At 36.2% G+C, this 25028-nt stretch overlaps 1 pseudogene; it reads left to right on the top strand.

Annotated features, from left to right (window-relative positions):
* The first annotated feature begins 189 nt into the window (after positions 1-189).
* On the top strand, positions 190-23634 carry LOC120194614 (annotated as a pseudogene).
* Positions 23635-25028: the final 1394 nt, after the last annotated feature.

Genomic DNA, 25028 nt, shown 5'->3' with positions numbered 1-25028 from the left:
TCATAACCAACAACGGACAAGACGGCGAAGGCCAAATCACGCGGTTGAAGAATATTTCATAGCAAGATCCGTTGTATAGGTCCAAAACACCGAGAGGCTTCTTTGAACGTAAAAGATTGGCCATAAAAGTAAATGCCTCCTTTAATGCATTCTTCATGATACACCATCAACAAGATCTCTTTGCAGCATTTGTTTCCTTTTTGTTTTTCTGAATTTTACCATATCAAGAATGTCTGTTACTTAGATTCCTTTTCTGGGTTTTTTTCTTTTGTTGTTATTCTTATTTGAACAGAGCGAAAAGCTTTTGGGCCTATTTGTTTAACTATTGGGCATCGTTTAGAAAGAAAAATGGGTATACTGAGCACTATATGGGTGTTTTCGGCTTTGGAATTGTGACTCCAGTTGTCTGATCATTGGCTATTTCGTATTCATATACGTACTGCCCACTGGTGTTGAGGTCTGGTTCTTTCTCTGTTGGATTCAGTGGCGAATCCAGATTTTTTTTTAGGTGGACACAATTGTATTAATAAATAAATTTTTAATATGGGTAGACACAATATGGGTAGACACAAATAAAATTGAGGGTGGACACTAAGTAATTTTTTTTAGAAAAACCCCATGTAAAATGAACTGCTAAATAGGTATTTGGATTTTAGGGTGTACACGCACTGGCCAGAGCCTACATCCGCCCCTGGTTGAATTCTCGTTATGTTTTGCTTTTATTATTTTTGGTGCAGAATTTTGATATATTCCTTAAGAAGCTTTGAATTTTTTTTCCTTTTATTAGTTGAAATGATAAAAATGAAAACTTTGCTCTAAGCGATCAACTGTTTATTTATTTTGGTATGATAAAATATGGCATCCTATTTCTGTTTAATCCAGTGTTGATTCTTGAGCCTATTTTGGTTTATGGATTCATCTCCAGTTTCAATGTGAAAAGATTTTGGACAGCATTAGATTTTAATTTGCAAGCAAAACATCATAAATTGCCTCAAATGTCATGACTCATGATTCAGCCTTTTGAACATTGATAAGATGGTTGCGTTCTTGCTTTCTTTTTTATTGGTTGTTAACATGTGTGTTTTAGGATATAAAAGTTCATCCTTTGGTCGAGGGCAACTCAGAGACTATGCAGCGGTTGCTTCCAGAGATCCCTCTGTGGGTCAAAAATCCAGATTTCGACCAAGTATGTTATTCTTTTTCCTGGGGTTTCTCTGATGTTTTGTCTCAACTGAATTAACTTGCGGAACATGTGGCCTTATATGGACAAGGTATGTGTAGCTGCAATAATATTTGATCTGTTATTTTGTTTGGCTCCCCTTTTCTAATCACCCTGCTGAGTTTTGACACCTAAAGTTGTCTAGGCAATTTGTGCAACCTCCAAGAGTATAGCGAAGCCCATTATTGATGAGCAAACTCCACAATACAAAATTGATTCAGTTGAATTTGAAACTCACTCTTGGTACCGTACCACTAAATTTTCAAGGTTCACTCCTTTTCTTCTATTAGATAATCCTAAACATTTACACACATAAGCTGAATCACGTGGCATATCAAATATGTTCCCCTTATATGATCACTTGTTCGACTTCTTTTCTGCATTCAAAGGAGAGAGATTTATCGAAGTAATCATATATGTTGAAAAGAAGGCATCATATAAGTTGATGGTGAGGTGCTGAGTTTATGTATGTGAATAACGTTACATTTCATATGTGATAAACAGGTAATTTTCAGATTAGAACCGAAGTTATCAATACTGAGGATCTGTAAGGGAAAGGTTAGAACAATGGGCTTTTGTAGTATGATAATTCAAGAAAAGTACCGAAAGCTTTCACCTGGAACAGTACATGGTTGCTTGTCGTCATTTAAAGGGAAATGGGTTACAATGATGGCCCTTTTGTAGTATGCACATGGTGGTTATGATGTCGTTGGGTTATATGCACAAAATGTGTTCTATTTTTTCTTTTCCCTTGTTATTGCACAAATTTTTTACAGAGTGATAGTCGTTGTTGATTTAATCATATGCCATGAATGAAAGTCTATGTCACTGACGACAAGGAACTTATAATGGAACCATCAATTAAGTGGGCAGCAAATCCTAACATCAAAATCACTGTTAAAGCTTATGGATTAAAAGCCGCTGTTCAGGTATTTGCTAGTGTAGTGGTGGATTGAGAAAGAAATGTGCATGACGAGGCATACGAGAAATGTGTAGCTGTGTAGACACTCTATATCTGCCTGTGCCTCTCTCATGAACAGATACCACTGTGCACACATATGAAACAAAATGGTTTAGCAAGAGCTCGAAAGAGAACCTTTGTATGTATCTAGTGGGAACTATTGTTATTTTTAAATGTTTCATTTTGTTGATTTGCAAGTATTTGTTCTTCCTCAAATTACCCTGAAGCCGTTGGTCAGTGCCATTCCTGTTGGAAGTCAAAAGTGGGGGCTGTAAAGCAATTCAAATTGGTGGGCAAATGTTTGGTGGGCAAATGTTTGGTGGTTTGCTGGCAGAAGAATTGGTGGACACCGCCGGGTGATTTTCAATAAAGGGGGGAGTGATTTTCAACAAAGGGGAGCATAATTCGGTGTCCCAATTTTTAATTAAAATGTAATTGGCATAATTGTATTTTTAGTCACTACATATTTTAGGATATTTACAATATTAGTCCCTAAGTTTCAGCTATAAATACCCTAGCTCATTTAGCTTCAAAATCATCCAAAAAATCATTTCTTTCTCCCAATACTAGAGAGCTTTCTTGTGAGTAGTGAGTGTTTTGTAAACACCTGTAAATTTTCTCTCTTAGTAAAAGATCTGCAGCAGTCTGGAGACGTAAGCACAATTGGCTGAACTCCGTTATCAATTTCGAGTATTATTTTTCCGCTTTTATTTTGCATTCTCACTAATCTGGTTATAGGGAAATTACTTGTACTCGGTTTATTTCCTAACAACTGGTAATCAGAGATTTTTGGGTTGTGAATTTTGTCAATTTTTTACGAGGTTACTATTCATTACTATTCATTACTATTCACGTGAATAGTAAATTTCTTGAATAGTGAAATTTTGTCGGCGATACAAATTTGTCGACGGAGGTGTTATAATACACGGTGGTTCGCACAAATTGTCAGAAACGATCCGAAGAAGCCAGATTCGAGTGGGAGCGATGGCTGCAGACGAAGAGAATGTGAAAATTGAAAAGTTCGATGGTGCGGACTTTGGCTTTTGGAAGATGCAAATCGAAGATTTTCTGTACCAGAAAAATCTATATCAACCCCTCTCATGAAAGAAACCAGAGGGCATGAAGAATAAAGACTGGGCTCTTCTCGACCGACAAGCCCTCGGAGTTATTCAACTGACGTTGTCCCGAAATGTTGCTTTCAACATAGCAAAGGAAAAGACCATGGCGGGTCTTATGGCAGCTCTCTCCAGTATGTATGAGAAGCCATCGGCCTCAAACAAAGTTCATTTGATGAGACGATTATTCAATTTGCGGATGACGGAAGGGGTATCAGTGGCTCAACACTTAAATGAACTCAACTCAATCACAACCCAGTTGAGTTCCGTGGAAATTGAATTCGATGATGAAGTTCAAGCTTTAATTCTCTTATCATCTCTATCAGATAGTTGGAATGCCACTGTTACAGCAGTCAGCAGCTCGTCGAGAAACATCAAATTAAAATTCGACGATGTTCGGGATCTGGTATTGAGTGAAGAAATTCGACGAAGAGAATCGGGTGAAGCATCAACCTCTTCAGCCTTGCACACTGAGTCCAGAGGAAGAACTTCAGAAAGAAATTCAAATCGTGGTAGATCGAAATCCAGACGGGGAAAATCAAGAATAGGAAAGAAAGATTTTACCTGTTATAATTGTGGCAAGAAGGGTCACTTTAAAAGGGATTGCCGAGCACTGAAGAAGGATATCGGTGCACAGGAATCTGCAAACATGACAGAGGAGACAGGTGATGCCATGATTCTAAGCGTCAACAGTCCGATTGAATCATGGATCTTGGATTCATGAGCATCTTTCCACTCCACCCTATGTCGAGAAATCATGGAGAACTATGCCAGTGGTGATTTTGGGAAGGTTCATCTAGCCGATGATAAAACCTTGAAGATCGTCGGAAAAGGAGACATCCGATTAAAGTTGCCAAACCAGACCACCTGGACGCTGAAAGGTGTGAGACCTATTCTTGGTCTTAAAAGAAATTTGATTTCTGTTGGACAGCTTGATGGAGAAGGATATAGCACAACTTTTTCAGACTGTGAATAGAAGATTACCAACGGAGCACTCGACATTGCTTGTGGTAAGAAAACTGATATTCTCTATGTAACCTCAAATTTAGAGAATATCATTGCAGTAGTAGATGCTGATGGAAAATCAAACATATGGCACCAAAGGCTTGGCCATATAAGCGAGAAAGAGATGAAGACACTTTTGTCAAAAGGGAAGCTGTCGGATCTAAAAAATGTAGATGTCAGACTATGCGAGGATTGCATCTTTGGCAAACAAAAGAAAGTCAGCTTTGCAAAGATTGATAAGACACCCAAGGCTGAAAAGTTAGAGTTGGTTCATACTAATGTATGGGGACCATCTCTAGTTCCATCTCTTGCAGGCTCATTATATTATGTCACATTCATCGATGATTCTACAAGAAGGTGTGTGTTTATTTTCTGAAGAAGAAATCAGAAGTCTTTGATACCTTCAGAAAATGGAAGGCCATGGTGGAAAATGAGACTGGTCTGAAAGTCAAGCGGTTGAGGCCTGACAATGGAGGAGAGTACAAAAATAGGAGATTCAGAGATTTCTATTCAAATAATGGGATCAAGATGGAGACAACAGTTCCCATGACACCGCAGCAGAATGGCGTAGCAAAGCGCATGAACAGAACTCTGAATGAACGTGCCAGAAGTATGAGGATACATACCGGATTACCCAAATTTCTATGGGCTGAAGCTATCAACACTGTAGCTTACTTGATCAACCATGGGCCCTCAGTTCCTTTGGATGGCAGAATACCAGAGGAAGTTTGGAGCAAGAAAGAAGTAAACCTTTCATACTTAAGAGTGTTTGGTTGTATTTCTTATGTACACATAGACTCCGCTGAAAGAAGTAAACTCGATGCTAAGTCCAACAAATGTGCCTTTGTTGGTTATAGCGGTGATGAGTTCGGTTACCGGTTTTGGGACTATGAAAATCGGAAGATCATCAGAAGCAGAGATGTCATTTTCAATGAGAATGTGATGTAAAAAGACATGTCAACTGTAGAATCAAGCAGCTCAAATACCAAAGCTGAAACAAAGGAATTTGCTGAGTTCGAGGAGATTTCTGGAAATGATGTTCAGATCAGTCCTGAAGCAGTTCAAGAAGAACCAGGCACACCAGAACTAAGACGCTCCTCCAGAATTCCTAAACCAACCCAACAGTATTCTCCTTCTTTGCACTACTTGTTGCTGACTGACAATGGTGAACCAGAATGCTACGATGAAGCAATGCAGGTGGAGGATTCAGTCAAGTTGGAGTCTTCCATGAAAGATGAGATGGACTCGCTTATGTCAAATCAGACGTGGGAATTAGCTGAATTACCACCAGGAAAGAGAGCGCTCCATAACAAGTGGATTTACAGGATCAAAGAAGAGCACGATGGGAGCAAACGCTACAAAGCAAGATTGATTGTCAAAAGTTTTCAGCAAAAAGAAGGTATTGACTACAATGAAATTTTCTCTCCAGTCGTGAAGTTTTCTACAATCAGACTGGTGTTGAAAATTGTAGCTGCGGAGAATTTACATCTTGAGCAGTTAGATGTAAAGAAAGTTTTTCTTCATGGTGATTTGGAGGAAGAAATCTATATGAGGCAGCCAGAAGGCTTCATAGAGGCAGACAAGAAAAACCTGGTATGCAGGTTGAAGAATAGCTTGTATGGTTTAAAACAAGCTCCTAGACAGTGGTACAAGAAGTTTGATAGTTTCATGAGTAGCAGTGGTTTTACCAGATGCCAAGCAGATCATTGTTGCTACATCAAGAGGTTCGACAACAACTTCATTATTTTATTATTGTACGTTGATGACATGCTCGTTGTAGGCTCATATATGCAAGAGATTATAAACTTGAAGCAAAAATTGTCGAAGTTTACTATGAAGGATTTGGGCGCTGCAAAGCAGATTCTTGGGATGAGGATCAAAAGAGACACAAAGTCGGGGACTTTGATGTTATCACAGGCTGAGTACATCAACAAAGTACTCTTCAGGTTCAGCATGCAAGATGCTAAACCAGTAAGTACACCTTTAGGTGTTCATTTCAGACTCTCCAAAGACCAATCACCAAAGACGGAGGGAGAACGTGCACACATGGTGAAGGTGACGTATGCCTCAACAATTGGAAGTCTGATGTATATCATGGTTTGTACCAGACCAGATATTGCTCATGCAGTGGGAGCTGTTAGCAGATACATGAATAATCCGGGCAATGTACACTGGGAAGCAGTCAAATGGATCCTCAGATATCTGCGGGATACCACAAACAAAGCACTTTGTTTCAAAGGTGGAGATACGATACTGACAGGCTATGTAGATGCTGACTTAGCCGGAAATGTTGACATCAGAAGGAGCACTACAAGGTATGTCTATACTATAGGAGGTACTGCAGTGAGTTGGGTTTCTCAACTACAGAAGATAGTTGCTCTCTCCACACTGAAGAAGAATATGTCGCTGTTACGGAAGCCAGCAAGGAGATGGTTTGGCTCCAAAGTTTCTTGCAAGAGTTAGGCAAGAAACAATAAAACAATGTCTTGTATTGCGACAGTCAAAGTTCTATTCATCTAGCAAAGAATCCGTCTTTTCATTCCAGGACGAAGCACATACAACTGCGATATCATTTTATCCAGTCTCTTCTGGAAGATGAGATTTTGAAACTTGAAAAAATTAGTGGAACTCAAAATCCGGCAGACATGTTGACAAAGACGGTGACCACAGACAAACTGAAGTTGTGTTCAGCTTCAGTTGGCATGCTAGAATAACAAGACTAAAATACTGCTACATTGATCGAGGTGTGAAGACAGATTAAAATCAATCTTCAAGTGGGAGATTGTTGGAAGTCAAAAGTGGGGGCTGTAAAGCAATTCAAATTGTTGGGTAAATGTTTGGTGGTTTGCTGGCAGAAGAATTGGTGGACACCGCCGGGTGATTTTTAACAAAGGGGGGAGTGATTTTCAACAAAGGGGGGCATAATTCGGTGCCCCAATTTTTAATTAAAATGTAATTGGCATAATTGTATTTTTAGTCACTGCATATTTTAGGGTATTTACAATATTAGTCCCTAAGTTTCAGCTATAAATACCCTAGCTCATTTAGCTTCAAAATCATCCCAAAAATCATTTCTTTCTCCCAATACTAGAGAGCTTTCTTGTGAGTAGTGAGTGTTTTGTAAACACCTGTAAATTTTCTCTCTTAGTAAAAGATCTGCAGCAGTCCGGAGACGTAAGTACAATTGGCTGAACTCCGTTATCAATTTCGGGTATTATTTTTCCGCTTTTATTTTGCATTCTCACTAATCTGGTTATAGGGAAATTACTTGTACTCGGTTTATTTCCTAACAATTCCTTGTTTCACCAATATATTTGTCTCCATAATGAGCAAGGTACGTTGTATTTAACAAGCCATATGTCAAATATTTATTCAGTAATTAGGTTTATGCTGCATGGTAGCTTCTTATGGACAATATTATGGACATGATGTCGATTTTATCTCCAAGCATTGTTCTTTTTAGAAAAAGCCATATGTGATTGTAGAAGGATCCTACTCTCTTTCCTCTTTTTTCCCTTCCCTTTTTCTCTTGATCATCTATTCTTTATTTTGTAGCCACATGTTGACTTTGGGCTGAAGTTACTTGGGGCAGATCTTATGGCCATTCCTGGATTATACAGGTTTGTCCAGGTAATACTTTTTATTTCTTGTATCTTCTCGTAATAGAACTAGTTTTTGTGATGAAGAACACTGTTATTTAGCTCGTGGATGATGGTTAGCCTCTCCACCTTGTTTATGTACAGTACATTGCTAATCTATGCTAGACAATGCCATCACCCCCTTTATTTTCAAGGAATCAAGTTTGAGATCCCAATATACCCTCAAATTCTCTCTCTCTTTGCTTAGTAGGGACTTTTTTCTTCATATAGGAGCTCATAAAAGATCAAGTTGCAAATATGTATATGTGGCCTCAAACCATAGAAGTGCAAATAATGGATCCTGCAATGTAAGTGTGCATATCCTGGGCTTTCAAGTTACCGATGAGATTCTATTTCTTACTGGCTAAATTTCCTCTAATCCGCAGAGCTGTGAAGAGACCTTTAGGAATTCTTGATGTTAAAGTTCTGAAGACAATGAAGCTTCAGAAGAAAGTTCTCCTCGGCAAATCGGATCCTTATGTGAAACTAAATTTAATGGATGAAAAACTAGCGGTGAAGAAAACTACTATGAAATGCTCCAACTTGAACCCTGAATGTGATGAGGAATTTAGTTTTGTTATTAAAAATCCAGCTGCTCAAACTTTGGAGTTAAAAGCCTATGACTGGGACCAGGTATGATTCATTTTATCTGTTTTCTAGATTAATTGTAGGTTCTGAGGTTGTTCCTAATATGACCAGCTTAACCATTTTATTTGGCGTTGTGGTGTGCTTATAATGGGACATGTCACTGTTCTTTCTGTCCTTGTTGGAAAACTTTACTTTGTTAGGATCTAAGCATTCCATGCCTGCCTGTGCATGTTCCGCATGTATTTCAGTATTTCTCATGCTGTATGTTAACTAATTCAGGTTGGGACACATGAAGAGATGGGTATGAATATTGTTCCATTGAAAGATCTTACACCTGATGAGCCAAAAGTTCTAACTCTTGATCTGAAGAAAAATATGAACACGGTTGATCCACAAAACAGTAAGTCACGGAGGCAGCTTGTTATCGAAGTCACATACAAACCTTTCAAGTAGGATGAGATGTTAGATGACGCTGAGGAATCAGAAATGATAGAAAAAGCCCCAGATGGAACACCAACTGGTGGAGGTTTGCTTGTAGTTATTGTGCATGAAGCTGAAGATCTCGAAGGAAAGTGCCACACAAACCCACATGTGCGTTTGTTGTTCAAAGGGGAGGAGAGAAAAACAAAGGTTGTTCCATAAACCTATGCTGTAAATTCTAAATAGTTTGTTGAAGCATGGTTTCACTTGGAAGAAATAATGGTGTGCAATTCTGGTGCCAAACTTCCAATGCATCTAACTTTTTTTTAACTGTAGTTGTTGATGCTGTCATAACCATTTTTTTTAAAACAATTATATATTATTTTTAAAAACAATTATGACTTTAATTTGGAAAAATGGATGATTTTACATTGATTTGAATAAAATTAAAAAGAGTCGCCATCAACCTTTGGGTTAGGTAGGTCGAATACCTAAAAACGTCTTTTAAAACAATTTTAAGAAAAATCATTTTTTTAAGACAAGATTCGGTCTGCGTTACCAAAGATTCATTTAAATGGATTCGGAAGTCGGTTACGCGTGGGGAAGGATTAGCACCCCACAACGCCCAAAATTGGTACTGTGTCACTTACACATTGTCATAATGGTGGAAATTACAAATCGAATATAAAGTTAATTTATGATCCATTTATCGAACATTAATTAATTTGCTTCGAATTATTTAATTAGAGAAAATTCTTTAACTCGAAAGGAAATCTTGAAATTAGCAATCCTCCATCGGGACAACTAACTCGAACTATTTCTCATTCGTAAAAGAATATTCTATCATTGATTATGTTAAAAATACAAATCGAATATAATTAAAAACAATGTTTACATACGAATAAATTGATTAACTAAAAACGTGAATTGAATACAAATTAAAATTTTGAAATTTACATTCACATAAAATAAAGTAAATTGTCATTTAAAATAACACACATTGCATCGTTTGAACAAATTTATTAGCAAAATATACTCAACTTATTTCAAGTTTCTATGTCGTTAAAATGCCGTACCAGATCACACCACTTCGATCAAGTGGTACTTCCACGCTCATTCTACGCATACATGTTCTTGAAAGTATTCTAATAATATTAACAAATAAATAAAACCAAGGAAATGAGCACGATTAAAAATAAAATAAAACATGTACGATAACTAGAACCAATATATATACGTTCACAAATAACTACATTATATAAAATATTCATACATAAAGGACTAAAGTAAAACTAAGATGAAATTACAAATCCAAATATAAATATAAATCAAATAAACACATAGGATAATTTCGGGGACTAAAATGACAAAACATGAACTTACATGGCTAAAATAGTAAAACAGAAAGTTAAAGGAATAAATAGCATAATCATGAATTTAGGACTAAACTGAAACAAATAGAAACTTAGGGACTACAACAATAATTACAAACAAATCAGAACCCAAGTAGCAAATGTTAAATAATACAAATATTGAAATGGAAATAACCCAAAAATGATGATAAAGGATTAAAATGACATAAAAGTAAACATACATGCTACATTCCATATTTAACACAAAATAACCAACAGTGACCAAAACAAAAATTCATAAATTCGGTAGCCAAATTTGAACATCAAAGAAAATACACAAAACACAAGATTGGTGACTAAAATGAAACTATTACAAACATTGGGACCAAAGTCAAGTATGACCATAATAATTTTACCTTTAATAATGGACTAAAATAAGATATATATAACTGCAGAATACAATGTACAAATTTATAAAAATATTAGCAACAGAAGATCTAGTGACCAAAATACAAACTATATGAACATGGTATACAAAATACAAAATATATAAACTGTAAGAGTGACCAAAATGTAACATGCAAAAATATTAAGGCCAAATTAAAATATCAACAGAAACATAGAGGGCCGAACAGTAATTAAATCAAATAATAAACAGTGACTAATATAAAATATTTATAAATTTAATGTTCAAATTCGAATATACACAAAAAATGATAACATATAAGAAATCAGGACTTAAATAAAACAACTAAAAGTAGATGCCCGAAATAAAAATTCACAAAGTTTCATTCATGGCTAAAATGAGATGTTAAACCAGGAGGGACCTAAACTATGATTTACCCCCCCAAACCTTGAAGAAACACGCGTAAGTTTACAAAGATGCGAGGACCAAATAGGCTATTTACCCCTTTGATGCTGAAACACGCATACCCTGACCCCTTAAAACGGCGTCGTTTTGGTTCAATTATAACCCAAAATAAGGGTTTCGAAACCCTTACCTTTCTCATTCTCAGCCGTGCCCCAAAACCAAAGAGGAGAGAACTCTCTCCCTCCCAAACTGTTCTTCCTGTTTCCTCTTGCTTCCTCTCCGTAACAAGAAAACAGAGGCTCCCCGGCCACCGTAACGGTGGCCATGGGGAGCAAATCGACCCCTAAAGACCCTCAAATTAAAACCCCAAACTTAAATCACCCAAAACCCAAGCCCCTCACTCTAGACCTAAAAAACCAGTGGTTACCTTCAAACCTCGGTGACCTTGGCTCGGTGAAGACCCCGGCTATGACTGCTTGAAAGGTAACCTTTCGATCCTCTCCCTTTTCCTTTCCTCTGTTTTTTAAATTTCGAATGCTCTCCCCCTTTTTTTTTTTGGTTCCCCGAATACCCCCCCTGTCTCTCGTTCTTCTCTTTGGTCCTTTATCCTTCCTTTTTGCTTGTTGGATTCTGTTAGGAATAGGGAAATTATGGGTTGTTGATTTTGCAGGATTAAATCCCGTAAATATCGGGATTTAGGTTATATTTTATTTGGGGGTTTTAAAATTTGGGGAGTTGGTGCACTGTAGATGATAACTTGGGGTTGATTTGTTTTCTGATTTTTCACTGTAGATGACGATGGTGGCGCGGGAACGGCGGCTGGACCATCGGAGTGGGCCGGAACAGTGACGGCGGCGCGGCTGGAAGTCCAACAGAAGCGGCGGCGGCGGCTAAATATTTAGGGTTTTGAAACCCTAATTTTTGTTGGGCTCGTGTGATGGGCTCGGGTTAAGCCTAGGTTGGGCCTTGTTGTATTGGGCTTTGGCCTGCAGCAAAAAAAAAATGTAATAATAAATAATAATAAAATAATAAGATAACGATAATAATAATAATAATAAAATAACGGAAAAAAAAACCCGGACAAAAACGGGTGTCCACAGCTGCCCCTCTTTGCACATTCTTGTGTTAACAAGAATAGGGCAAAGACGACAAGAAAACACGTTTTTGTCTGGTTCTCCTCCTTCTTAAACTTAGCAATTGGATAATGTTGGTTGTTGGGGACGACACTGCTCATACGTGATGAAGAGTTCGGGTCGTCTAAGGGTGACATGGTTCCTACGTGATGAAGACATCTGGTCGAAGGATGACACTACTCATACATGATGAAGAGTTCTTGGCCATCTTAAGGTGATAACACGGTTCCTACGTGATGAGGACGGCTGGTTATCTATGGTTGACACGGCTCCTACGTGATGAGGAGATCTGATCTGGGGAATGACACGGCTCATACGTGATGAAGAGTTCTGGCCATCTAAAGGTGATAACACGGTTCCTACGTGATGAGGACGGCTGGTTATCTATGGTTGACACGGCTCCTACGTGATGAGGAGATCTGGTCAGCTGATGACACGGCTCATACGTGATGAAGAGTTCTGGCCATCTAAAGGTGATAACACGGTTCCTACGTGATGAGGACGGCTGGTTATCTATGGTTGACACGGCTCCTACGTGATGAAGAGCTCTGATCTGGGGATGACACGGTTCCTACATGATGAGGACGGCTGGCCATCTTTAGGATTTATGGTTTCAAGAGAAACCAAATCAAAGATTTGTTTCAACAGAAACAAACCCAAAGATGATATTTTTAAAAGCAACTGTCTCAAAAGAGACCAAATTCGTTTTAAGGGAAACGACTCAAAGATGGTTTTATTTCAATTGAAACAAACTCAAAGATTTTGTATTTCTAGAAAAACTGCCTCAAGGGAGTCAACATTTGTTTTAATAACAACAATCTCCAAGATGGGTAGTTTTAAAATAAATGGTCTAAACGATCTCAAAGGTTGGTATTTTCAAAAGAATTTGTCTCGAGAAATTTTTTTTCAAAAGAAACAAACTCAAAGATTTTCTTCAAAAGAAATTGTCATTAAGAGATAAAATTTTGTTCCAAAAGAAACAGATTCAAAGATGGATTACATCTTAAGTAAGGCCAAATTTGTTTCAAATGAAACAATCTCAAAAGTTAGTTTTTAATTAGAAACTGTCTCAAGAGAGACAACATTTTGTTTCCAAAGAAACAAACTCAAAGATTTTTTTGAAAAGAAACAATCTCAAAGATTTTTTCACAAAATTGTCTCAAGAGAGACAAAACTTTGTTTCAGACTCAAGGATTTTTCACGAAATTGTCTCAAGAGAGACAAAACTTTGTTTCAAAATAAATAGACTCAAAGATTTTTCAAAAGAAACAACTCAAAGATTTTTATTCAAAAGGAACAGACTCAAAGATTTATCTCAAGAGAAACTGTCTCCAGAGAGACAAAATTCGTTTTAAGAGAAAAAGATTTAAAGATTGTCGATATTGTTTATATGGAAATAATCTCAAAGGTGTTTTCAAAAGTGTTTATTTTGTTTCAAATGAAACAATTTCAGGATTTGTTAAAAGGGGAAACTGTCTCGTGCGAGACAAATCAGCTTTGAAAATCTTAAGTGATATTAATTTTGCTTTAAGTACAATAACCTTGAAATTTGTATTATGAGAAAAAATGATGTCTCAAGCGAGACGAAATTTGCTTTAAGATATAGTCTCAAATGAGACAAAATTTGTTTTTAGAGAAATTGTCTCAAGCGAGACAAAGTTTGTTTTTGAGAAAACGATCTCAAGTGAGATCAACTTTGTTTAATGTGAAACAAATTCGAAATTTTGATCTCAAAGGGAAAAGGTCTCAAGCGAGACGAAATTTGTTTTGAAAGAAACAAGAATCTAAGGTGAGATTAATTTTGTTTTTAGTGAATCAAATTCAAAATTTGTATCTCAAAGGAAAAATGTCTCAAGCGAGACGCAATTTGTTTTAAAATTCTCAAAATTTGTGGAAAAATGTCTCAAGCGAGACATAATTTGTTTTAAAGAGAAAGTTGTCTCAAGCGAGATAAAATTTGTTTTTAAGAAAACTGTCTCTAGTGAGACGAAACTTTGTTTTTTTAATAAGATAATCTCAAGAGCGCATAGTCTGTCTATTGATTCCTGCATGTTGAGGAAACGTCTTCAGAAGATCCGATTGTTGACTTCAGGAAGCCAAATATGTGGATTGCATTGTTCTTTCAGGTTGAAAACATCTGGTTATTTCCGAGCTCTTATTTCCTGAAAAGATCAGAATGATGCACTTTTGACTAACTATCTTGGATGTTATGATAGATGTCAATATGAAATTTATTTTATTTTATTTTATTTTATTTTATTTTATTTTTTTTTTTTTTTGAATTTGTCTTCAAGTGAGGAGAAAAATGTCTTTAATTCACATGATGATAAATGTTTGATGCAAAATTTATGTATCATGTATGTATGTATATGTATGTATGTATGTATGTATGTATGTATGTGTATACTTTTCTCGATCTAGAAGGAGAATGATTGCGAGAGCAGTCTTCACTCTATCATTGATTCAACTTGTCCGTATTTCCACCAATGTGTACTCTTACAAACCTTGACCTGAGACCATTTGTTTGTTCCATCAAATTTTGCCCTAAAATTTAGCTTCTCTTGCCCCAGCTTCGACCTTGAGCTTCAGATAGATATTTTTTTAATTCCAAGATACGCCTCAAGAGATTATCTTGTTTGAAAATGCTTTTCTTCTTCTTTTATTTTCAAAAGTCTGAAAATATCAATAGTTTTGAAACATGTTTAATCAAAAGTTTTGAAAATATTGCTCCTTTCAAGGTTTCACAATTGACAAATCATAAAACAAGAGTTCATTGGATATCAAAGAATTAATTACTCTTTTAATCCTTCAATAAATTATAGCTATTTGACAAGTGTCAAGATCAATGCTATCTTTGAGAGATGGTTAAGTAAGGAAGGATAAAAAAGTCTCAAGTGGTTATTTTTGGTCAAAAGTATAGTGTTCTCATTTATTCTTTTGTTCACTGATCTGATGGAGTAGCTTCTGTACTCAGCTATTGGAAGTGTGCTCTGACTCCCAACTCTCATATTCTCATTCAGGTTGTGTGATGCCTCGTCAAGGGATTTGAGCAATCGTCTCCTATATAATAATCTTCATATTCGAGCCGCCCTTTCAGGTTTTCAACTCGAATCTTCCTTTGGTTTCAAAACGTTATTCATAATTTACGTCTTTAACCCCCCTGTGTTATTTTTCTCTATCATGCATTAAAGATTTTAGAAAATCTTTATAAGTAAAATATTAATCCTGATAGGCGGGATGAAATATGAGGATAGTCTCTTCCGCTTAGAAATCCATGTATGATTAGAAGGGACTTGTAAGGCACGTAATGTAGGTCATGGTTCAGGGTTATGAAAGAAAGGGATAAAAGGCCCAAACATGTGTTTTAAGGGTATTTGAACCAAGGATCAATTAACTCTGATGCCTTCGATCTTGTTTTGCTCAATTTGAATCTACTCGCATGTCTTTCTCTTGATGTTTTATGATCTTCGAGTCAAGTGATTCTAGAGTTATTGTGTTTGATTAATCTCACGGTTTGAAGCTCAATGCGTCATTTAAGTCAGGAGACTCTTTGTCTGTGTTCTTTGTCCTCTTTTGTTCTTTGCTTTTCTTTGATTTTTGCTTTGATTTTCTCTTCGCTTTTTGTTTTTTTCTTTGGTTTGATCTTTGCACTCTGCGTCTGGTTCACCTTCCGGTATCTCATTTGGATCAATTTTCTTCACTCAGATTTCCTTCACATTGCCCCCCAGTGTGGAGGGTGATCCTTGGTTAGGGTTGAATCAAAAGAAAATATCATTCAGGCTCAAAGGGGACACAAGGGATATATTTTCTCCTTTTGTGAAGGGATAAAGAAAGAAAGCCGTTCATCATCTCATACACAGAAGTCCTTGCAGAAGAGGTATCCCCAAGGGATAGATTTTCAGGATTAATTTTTATTTAAATGAAAACAGTAATTAATGCATGATAGAATTATTTGGAATGAATTCTATTTTTTTTCTTCGCTTCTTGCTCTCAACATGTCTCAATTGCTCATGCTCGTCTTCAGAAAATTGATGCGAGATGCCCCACACTGTGTCTTCTTTGTAGGAAGATTTATGTTCAAGTAAACATCTTGTACTCAATGTCTGTAGGTTTTATTGGTAGAAATGTTGGTTTTACGTCTAAGAAGACGATGATGACTTTATAGGCTCAAGGAAAGGTACGAGTATGACTTTTGTGTCTCAAAAATAAATGCAGTGTTTCAAGGTAGAAAGAATGTTTCAAGGCCTTAAAGAGAGGGAATGTTTCAAGGTCGAAAAGAATATTTCAAGGTCTCAAAGAGATAGAATGTCAAAAATTGGTTATTTGGTAGTGACCAGGAATTATTTTGGGTAAAAATCGAGAGATTTTATTTTAAGGTTTTAGACAGGATAAAATAGGTCTAATCTTGCCATATGTCAAAAATCTATAATTCTTGAAGAATTAAAAGAATATGCAATTCATTCGATATTCAAAGAACTAAAGATTAAAATTTGTTCAATTATTTAACCTTAGAAAGTAGCATCATTTCAGTCATCAAAGATTAAAAATATTTAAGCAAATATTGAAGAAAGAACAAAAACGAGTTCAAACAAAACAATCTCTATGGATGCAAGTGGTTGATGCAATGACTTCTCTGGCTTAGTATTAGGATACCCCTGAATAAATCATATTATGGATTTTGTGCTTTAGTGTCTTGCAGTTGTCAGTGGTATGCCCCGAGCTCCCAATATGATAGCTGCATATGGCGTTAATATCATGGCCTTCAGGATATGGGGTCTCTCTTGGTTTGGATTGAACTGGAGTCACAAGGTTCCTCTCAACTAGCATTGAGAGCGATTCTTCATATGTCATTGGGAGTGGATTGATGTGACAGAATGCCTTATGAGGTTTGGTCCCCAGATTAGCTAGATAAGATCCTTCAAATGTAATATCATCTCTTTCCTCATTGTCGGAATGACTAGTGCCTCCTATCTGGCCATTATTGACTGCTCTTTCGATCATTTCTCCACACATGACAATGTCAGAAAAATTCTTAGTGGCAACCCCTATCATGTAGTCGATATAAGGAGATTGTAATGTATCTATGAATATAGTGATGAACTCTCTTTCAGTCACTGGTGGATGCACTTGAGATGCAATATCCCTCCATCGTTGTGCGTACTGTCGAAAACTCTCATAATTCTTCATCCCCATATTCTGAAGCATTGTTCGATCGGGAGCCATATCAATCATGTGCTTGTATTGGCCCAGAAAAGCACTAGCCAAATCCCTCCAGGAGCGAACTTGAGAACGACTCAGTTGGTGGTATCACCTTGAAGCAGGTCCAATCAAACTGTCTTGAAAGCAGTGGATCAACATCTGATCATTGTTAGTGTATCCAGTCATTCTTCGAATAAACATCGTGAGGTGGGCATTGGGACAACTGGTTCCCCTGTACTTTTCAAACTCGGGCTTCTTGAATTTGGGCGGGAGCACCAAGTCGGGAACTAGTACTAGTTCTGTTGCATCCATCCCGTTGTGAGAATTTTGTCCTCTCATTCCATGGAGTGTCTCTCTGCACCACTGTTTCAAATTATCTGGGATCTCGTTCTTGGCTCTTCTCGTCGCTAGGTGACTAGAAATCCTGTTGGGCGAGATAATTGGTTGCGAACTAGCCTGTGCTTTCACACCTTTAACTGTTTCACGGGTTAATGAAATCTTTTCTTTACCTTTTTCTTGGTTGAGCTCAGCCATCTTTGCTACCATTTGGTCAACTAGGTCTTTTTGGTTTTGCAAGATACAATCCACGGTGGTCTTTTGCATCTGCTCCATTTTAACCTCCCACTCAACTTGCATCTTTTGCAAACTCTCGTTCAGCTCTTTCTTTAATTCCTCATATTTTGCATCCATTCTCAGCACTGTGTGAATGCAATTGCACAGTTAGAAGTGCTTCCTCAAAGTTTCCAGCAAGGTATGATTAATGCATGTAAACATGCTTAAATGAATGTTATGCAAAATGCAACGATGCAAATGCAAATGCAGAAATGTGGATCCCAACAATGAATATTTTAGAACAATTTTCACCAGAAATAAAAGTTTTCACATTACAAGACAGTCCACTTTACAGACTTGACTTCTCTTAGATGTTGAATCTGAAATGGGTCGCTACTTCATCTGGGATCTTCATCCTTGAAAATGATGCCCCTCAAGCGTTTTGTAAACAGACTCTTTTAACGCCCCGGCGATGCTGAAGTCAGTGCATCACTCTTCGATGAATAACGTCGGAACGATCGTAAATAATAATCTACTGCTGGATCAATCCTCAGACTTCAGTCTTAAAGGTTGCACGATCTTCGAGCTCACTGCTTTGTCTCGGATCTTTGTATTTGGAACTGATGCCCCTAAAGCATTCTGTAACCTAACTCTATTAATACCCCAGTGGTGCGGAAGTCAGTGTGTCGCTCCTTGATAAATAGCGATGAAATGATCGTAGATAAAAATCGACTGCTGGATCACTCATCGGATCAGTGGCTCATCATTTTAATCTCGAACGTTGCACGATCGTCTTGAGCAATTCTCCTTCTTGTACTCTGTGCATTTCCTTTTTAGCCTTCGGCGCATGTCTGTGTACGCGACTGCTTGGTTGAAAACTTTTATCTCTTCTTGTGAAAATTTTCTCTCGAATATCCCCTTGCTGATCAACATTTTCGCATTATGTTATGATGATGCAAATGTAAAGAAGAATGAAAAAAAACAAAAACAACAGAAAATAAATAAGTTAGTGCACACAAAGAAAAGAAAAGAAATTAGTTAGTAAAGGTAAGACAATCGATATATATATATATTATTTAGAGATGAATATAACACCTACCCCATCATGATATCTACCCAAACATGCTTTCAATAGATAACAATCCTACCCGGACATGCTATCTACCCAAAATTGATTTAATTTCAAGAAAATAATCCTAACCGCATGGTATCTAGTTCGCATGCTTTTATTCAAAAAGAAAACAAATTCTACGAAATTAAAACAAAAGATAAGGGTTTAGAAATATTCCTCCTTTGTGTACACCTATTTTAGGTACCTACTGACGGACAAAGGTTCGGTATGACTATACCTAGGGTGATCGTTCGACGGTTCACTATATGCTTGGTTTCGGCTCTAACGAAAAAAGGACTCGAATTGTCCTTGATGTCGGTGCCCCCTTGGGCTGCCAAACCCTCGATCCTTACCCATTACAGGTTTCAAGCGGAACGAGTTCAATTCGAGGGGATTCACTGTCTTATACCCATACGAGGAATAAATTCCTACGAAGGTATAAAGTATGTATCCCATGGGTTATTTGCTAAAACTCATACGAAGAATAAATTCTTACGAGAGTAAAACATTCACCCCGACTAACTTGGATCGAAGCTCGTGTCTAGAGCTCATGTTATGTGAATGCACGTGATGTGTGTGAGGAGGAACATACCTACCTTCGACCCAAAAGGAAAACAAAACAAGGAAAAGATGATAAAATCTTGATAAAGCTGAAAGCCAAAAATAAAATGTTAGTATGCCAAAAACGAAGCAATTAAAAATTTCAATAAACGGATCATAAGTTAATTATGTACTAGAAATCATAATTTCCACCAAGACGACAATGTGTAAGCGACATACAGCTTGACTCTCTAAAAAAAATCCCCAGCGGAGTCGCCAAGCTGTCATAACCATTTTTTTTTAAAACAATTATATATTATTTTTAAAAACAATTATGACTTTAATTTGGAAAAATGGATGATTTTACATTGATTTGAATAAAATTAAAAAGAGTCGCCATCAACCTTTGGGTTAGGTAGGTCGAATACCTAAAAACGTCTTTTAAAACAATTTTAAGAAAAATCATTTTTTTAAGACAAGATTCGGTCTGCGTTACCAAAGATTCATTTAAATGGATTCGGAAGTCGGTTACGCGTGGGGAAGGATTAGCACCCCACAGCGCCCAAAATTGGTACTGTGTCACTTACACATTGTCATAATGGTGGAAATTACAAATCGAATATAAAGTTAATTTATGATCCATTTATCGAACATTAATTAATTTGCTTCGAATTATTTAATTAGAGAAAATTCTTTAACTCGAAAGGAAATCTTGAAATTAGCAATCCTCCATCGGGACAACTAACTCGAACTATTTCTCATTCGTAAAAGAATATTCTATCATTGATTATGTTAAAAATACAAATCGAATATAATTAAAAACAATGTTTACATACGAATAAATTGATTAACTAAAAACGTGAATTGAATACAAATTAAAATTTTGAAATTTACATTCACATAAAATAAAGTAAATTGTCATTTAAAATAACACACATTGCATCGTTTGAACAAATTTATTAGCAAAATATACTCAACTTATTTCAAGTTTCTATGTCGTTAAAATGCCGTACCAGATCACACCACTTCGATCAAGTGGTACTTTCCACGCTCATTCTACGCATACATGTTCTTGAAAGTATTCTAATAATATTAACAAATAAATAAAACCAAGGAAATGAGCACGATTAAAAAATAAAATAAAACATGTACGATAACTAGAACCAATAATATATACGTTCACAAATAACTACATTATATAAAATATTCATACATAAAGGACTAAAGTAAAACTAAGATGAAATTACAAATCCAAATATAAATATAAATCAAATAAACACATAGGATAATTTCGGGGACTAAAATGACAAAACATGAACTTACATGGCTAAAATAGTAAAACAGAAAGTTAAAGGAATAAAATAGCATAATCATGAATTTAGGACTAAACTGAAACAAATAGAAACTTAGGGACTACAACAATAATTACAAACAAATCAGAACCCAAGTAGCAAATGTTAAATAATACAAATATTGAAATGGAAATAACCCAAAAATGATGATAAAGGATTAAAATGACATAAAAGTAAACATACATGCTACATTCCATATTTAACACAAAATAACCAACAGTGACCAAAACAAAAATTCATAAATTCGGTAGCCAAATTTGAACATCAAAGAAAATACACAAAACACAAGATTGGTGACTAAAATGAAACTATTACAAACATTGGGACCAAAGTCAAGTATGACCATAATAATTTTACCTTTAATAATGGGACTAAAATAAGATATATATATAACTGCAGAATACAATGTACAAATTTATAAAAATATTAGCAACAGAAGATCTAGTGACCAAAATACAAACTATATGAACATGGTATACAAAATACAAAATATATAAACTGTAAGAGTGACCAAAATGTAACATGCAAAAATATTAAGGCCAAATTAAAATATCAACAGAAACATAGAGGGCCGAACAGTAATTAAATCAAATAATAAACAGTGACTAATATAAAATATTTATAAATTTAATGTTCAAATTCGAATATACACAAAAAATGATAACATATAAGAAATCAGGACTTAAATAAAACAACTAAAAGTAGATGCCCGAAATAAAAATTCACAAAGTTTCATTCATGGCTAAAATGAGATGTTACAAACCAGGAGGGACCTAAACTATGATTTACCCCCCCCAAACCTTGAAGAAACACGCGTAAGTTTACAAAGATGCGAGGACCAAATAGGCTATTTACCCCTTTGATGCTGAAACACGCATACCCTGACCCCTTAAAACGGCGTCGTTTTGGTTCAATTATAACCCAAAATAAGGGTTTCGAAACCCTTACCTTTCTCATTCTCAGCCGTGCCCCAAAACCAAAGAGGAGAGAACTCTCTCCCTCCCAAACTGTTCTTCCTGTTTCCTCTTGCTTCCTCGCCGTAACAAGAAAACAGAGGCTCCCCGGCCACCGTAACGGTGGCCATGGGGAGCAAATCGACCCCTAAAGACCCTCAAATTAAAACCCCAAACTTAAATCACCCAAAACCCAAGCCCCTCACTCTAGACCTAAAAAACCAGTGGTTACCTTCAAACCTCGGTGACCTTGGCTCGGTGAAGACCCCGGCTATGACTGCTTGAAAGGTAACCTTTCGATCCTCTCCCTTTTCCTTTCCTCTGTTTTTTAAATTTCGAATGCTCTCCCCCTTTTTTTTTTTGGTTCCCCGAATACCCCCCCCTGTCTCTCGTTCTTCTCTTTGGTCCTTTATCCTTCCTTTTTGCTTGTTGGATTCTGTTGAGATGATGATGTCTAGGAATAGGGAAATTATGGGTTGTTGATTTTGCAGGATTAAATCCCGTAAATATCGGGATTTAGGTTATATTTTATTTGGGGGTTTTAAAATTTGGGGAGTTGGTGCACTGTAGATGATAACTTGGGGTTGATTTGTTTTCTGATTTTTCACTGTAGATGACGATGGTGGCGCGGGAACGGCGGCTGGACCATCGGAGTGGGCCGGAACAGTGACGGCGGCGCGGCTGGAAGTCCAACAGAAGCGGCGGCGGCGGCTAAATATTTAGGGTTTTGAAACCCTAATTTTTGTTGGGCTCGTGTGATGGGCTCGGGTTAAGCCTAGGTTGGGCCTTGTTGTATTGGGCTTTGGCCTGCAGCAAAAAAAAAATGTAATAATAAATAATAATAAAATAATAAGATAACGATAATAATAATAATAATAATAAAATAACGGAAAAAAAAACCCGGACAAAAACGGGTGTCCACAGATGCAACCATTTAAAATCTGGAAATATTCGATAAATCATGCTCTCTCGCATGTACTAATTATAACCACTCCTAGTTGATTGATAAATTGGTTCTCTAGTGCTACGCCTTTTACTTTTGCCTGTATGTGCTTTGTGTTCTTGTTATTTGTCTTACTTTTTGGTTCCCCATGTGGAATTGACAATCATGTTTGCACTGATACAGCGTATAAGGAAAAACAGAGATCCAAGATGGGATGAGGAATTTCAGTTTACTATGGATGAACCTCCCGCAAATGAGAAACTTCACGTGGAAATCTTCAGTACATCCTCCAGGATAGGATTACTGCATTCTAAGGTTCGCTTTTCGTTATCTTTGCATGAGAGGGATATTTTTTCTTCTTTAAATCTTTTTTTTTTCTGAACTCCATAGTAAAACTAGATAACTTGACGATGTTGAACTTTCATCGTTTTCTTCTTTCATTTTCCTCTTATGTAACGAAAATGACAGTACCTTTTCACATGATTTACCAGGAATCTTTGGGTCATGTTACTATAAACCTGGTTGATGTTGTTAATAACAGAAGAATCAATGAGAGGTATCATCTCATTGACTCAAAGAATGGTCGGATTCAATTTGAATTGCAGTGCATAACTTCTTAAGTATGTCACTGTTTGCTTTTTCGTTTTTGGAAAGTTTGTAAAAGATTTTAGTCCAGTTGTTTTCTGTTGCTAGCAATTTTTATATCATTGCCGCTTCGTTTTACCCTTCTCTTCTATAGTTAATCAAAGGCTTCTCCTCACTTCTTTTTTATTATTATTATTATAAAAAAGCAACTAATTTTATTTAAAATAGGAAATATCATGTACTATAATAAAAAGTTTACAATCACAATAAAATCATACAAAGATCATGTAAGGAAAGATTAAATCTAACCAAGAAACTCGAACAAATATATATATACAAACAGATCTGATAGCATCGGCAAATGAACCACAAAAGGGGATCAAACTATTGAAAGACCACTGATAAACCGCAAATCAAACTCGAGCGACATGAAAAGTTATCCATGAGCACAAAGCGGGTATCCAAATCTAATTCGATGGTCCAAAACAGGGAAGATCACAAGATATCAAATAAGCGTCATCTTGATCAATCATGTCGACGTCAAATCAATCTTTAGAAAAGATAAATGAAAATACGATAAAAGAATCGAAAAACATGTCAAAAGCATAAGAAAATGTGTCATAAAGGTAGGTGAAAACGTGTAACACAAACAAACTTATTAATAATAAAAAAACAAAAGAAAAATAAATATACAATATAGAAAAGAAAAAGGCAATAAAAATACCAGCGGTCGAAAGTTAGTGTCGTTGCTGAATAACAAAAACGAAAAAAAGAGCTGAGTAGCACACTAATAAGAAAAAATTAAGGTTTTTTCAGAGAAAACTATTTTTTATATTATAGTAATATTTTAATTAAACTTCTCCTCACTTTTTTTAAATTCATGCTTAATGTCAGTCACTCTAATTTTCATTGCAAATCTCTATCATGTTCAACAACTCTATTATGCATATACATATAGACATAAGATTTTATGTTAAAATGATAAATTTATAAAACTTTAAGAGACAAAAATAAATTATCAATAAAAATTAAAAAAAATAATATTTAAGTTATATTAGAATTTAATTTTTTTTAAAAACGACTAGTCCCTCTATCTATATATATGCATGTTGAAAATCCTACTCGTGAGTTATGACAGCCCTTATCTTAAATCCTGCGGGCTGTAGATATGACCTTTGTCCAATGCTGCAGTCTCTTCGAATGCTGAAAAATATTCTTCACTACCGGTATCGTTGAAGAATTATGGAACTATGTTTTGTTGAAATGATTGCAAGCCAATCATCTACCGATGCTCAATGCCAATCTTGTTGAAGAAAAAACAAGCCATTAACTTTGCTTTTGTTAAAACAGGTAAAATTAGGCATAATTACATTTCTTTATAGCTTGAATTTTCTGGCGGAGATGCTTCAAAGCTGTCGAATAGTAGGTCAGATTTCTTTTCACAATGGCTTAATACAGAGCATGGGGGTTTCGGGTTTGGGCACGTAAGAAAAAGCTCGAGGAACCTCAACTCTTTTCCCGGCTATTTTTTGGGGTCAAATAGGAGATTAC

The sequence above is a fragment of the Hibiscus syriacus genome, unplaced genomic scaffold (assembly GCF_006381635.1).
Source record: "Hibiscus syriacus cultivar Baekdansim isolate YM2019G1 unplaced genomic scaffold, ASM638163v2 tig00117000_pilon, whole genome shotgun sequence".
In the NCBI taxonomy this organism is placed as follows: domain Eukaryota; kingdom Viridiplantae; phylum Streptophyta; class Magnoliopsida; order Malvales; family Malvaceae; genus Hibiscus; species Hibiscus syriacus.
Note: the sequence above shows the minus strand (reverse complement) of the source record. Positions and strands in the feature narration are given on the sequence as shown.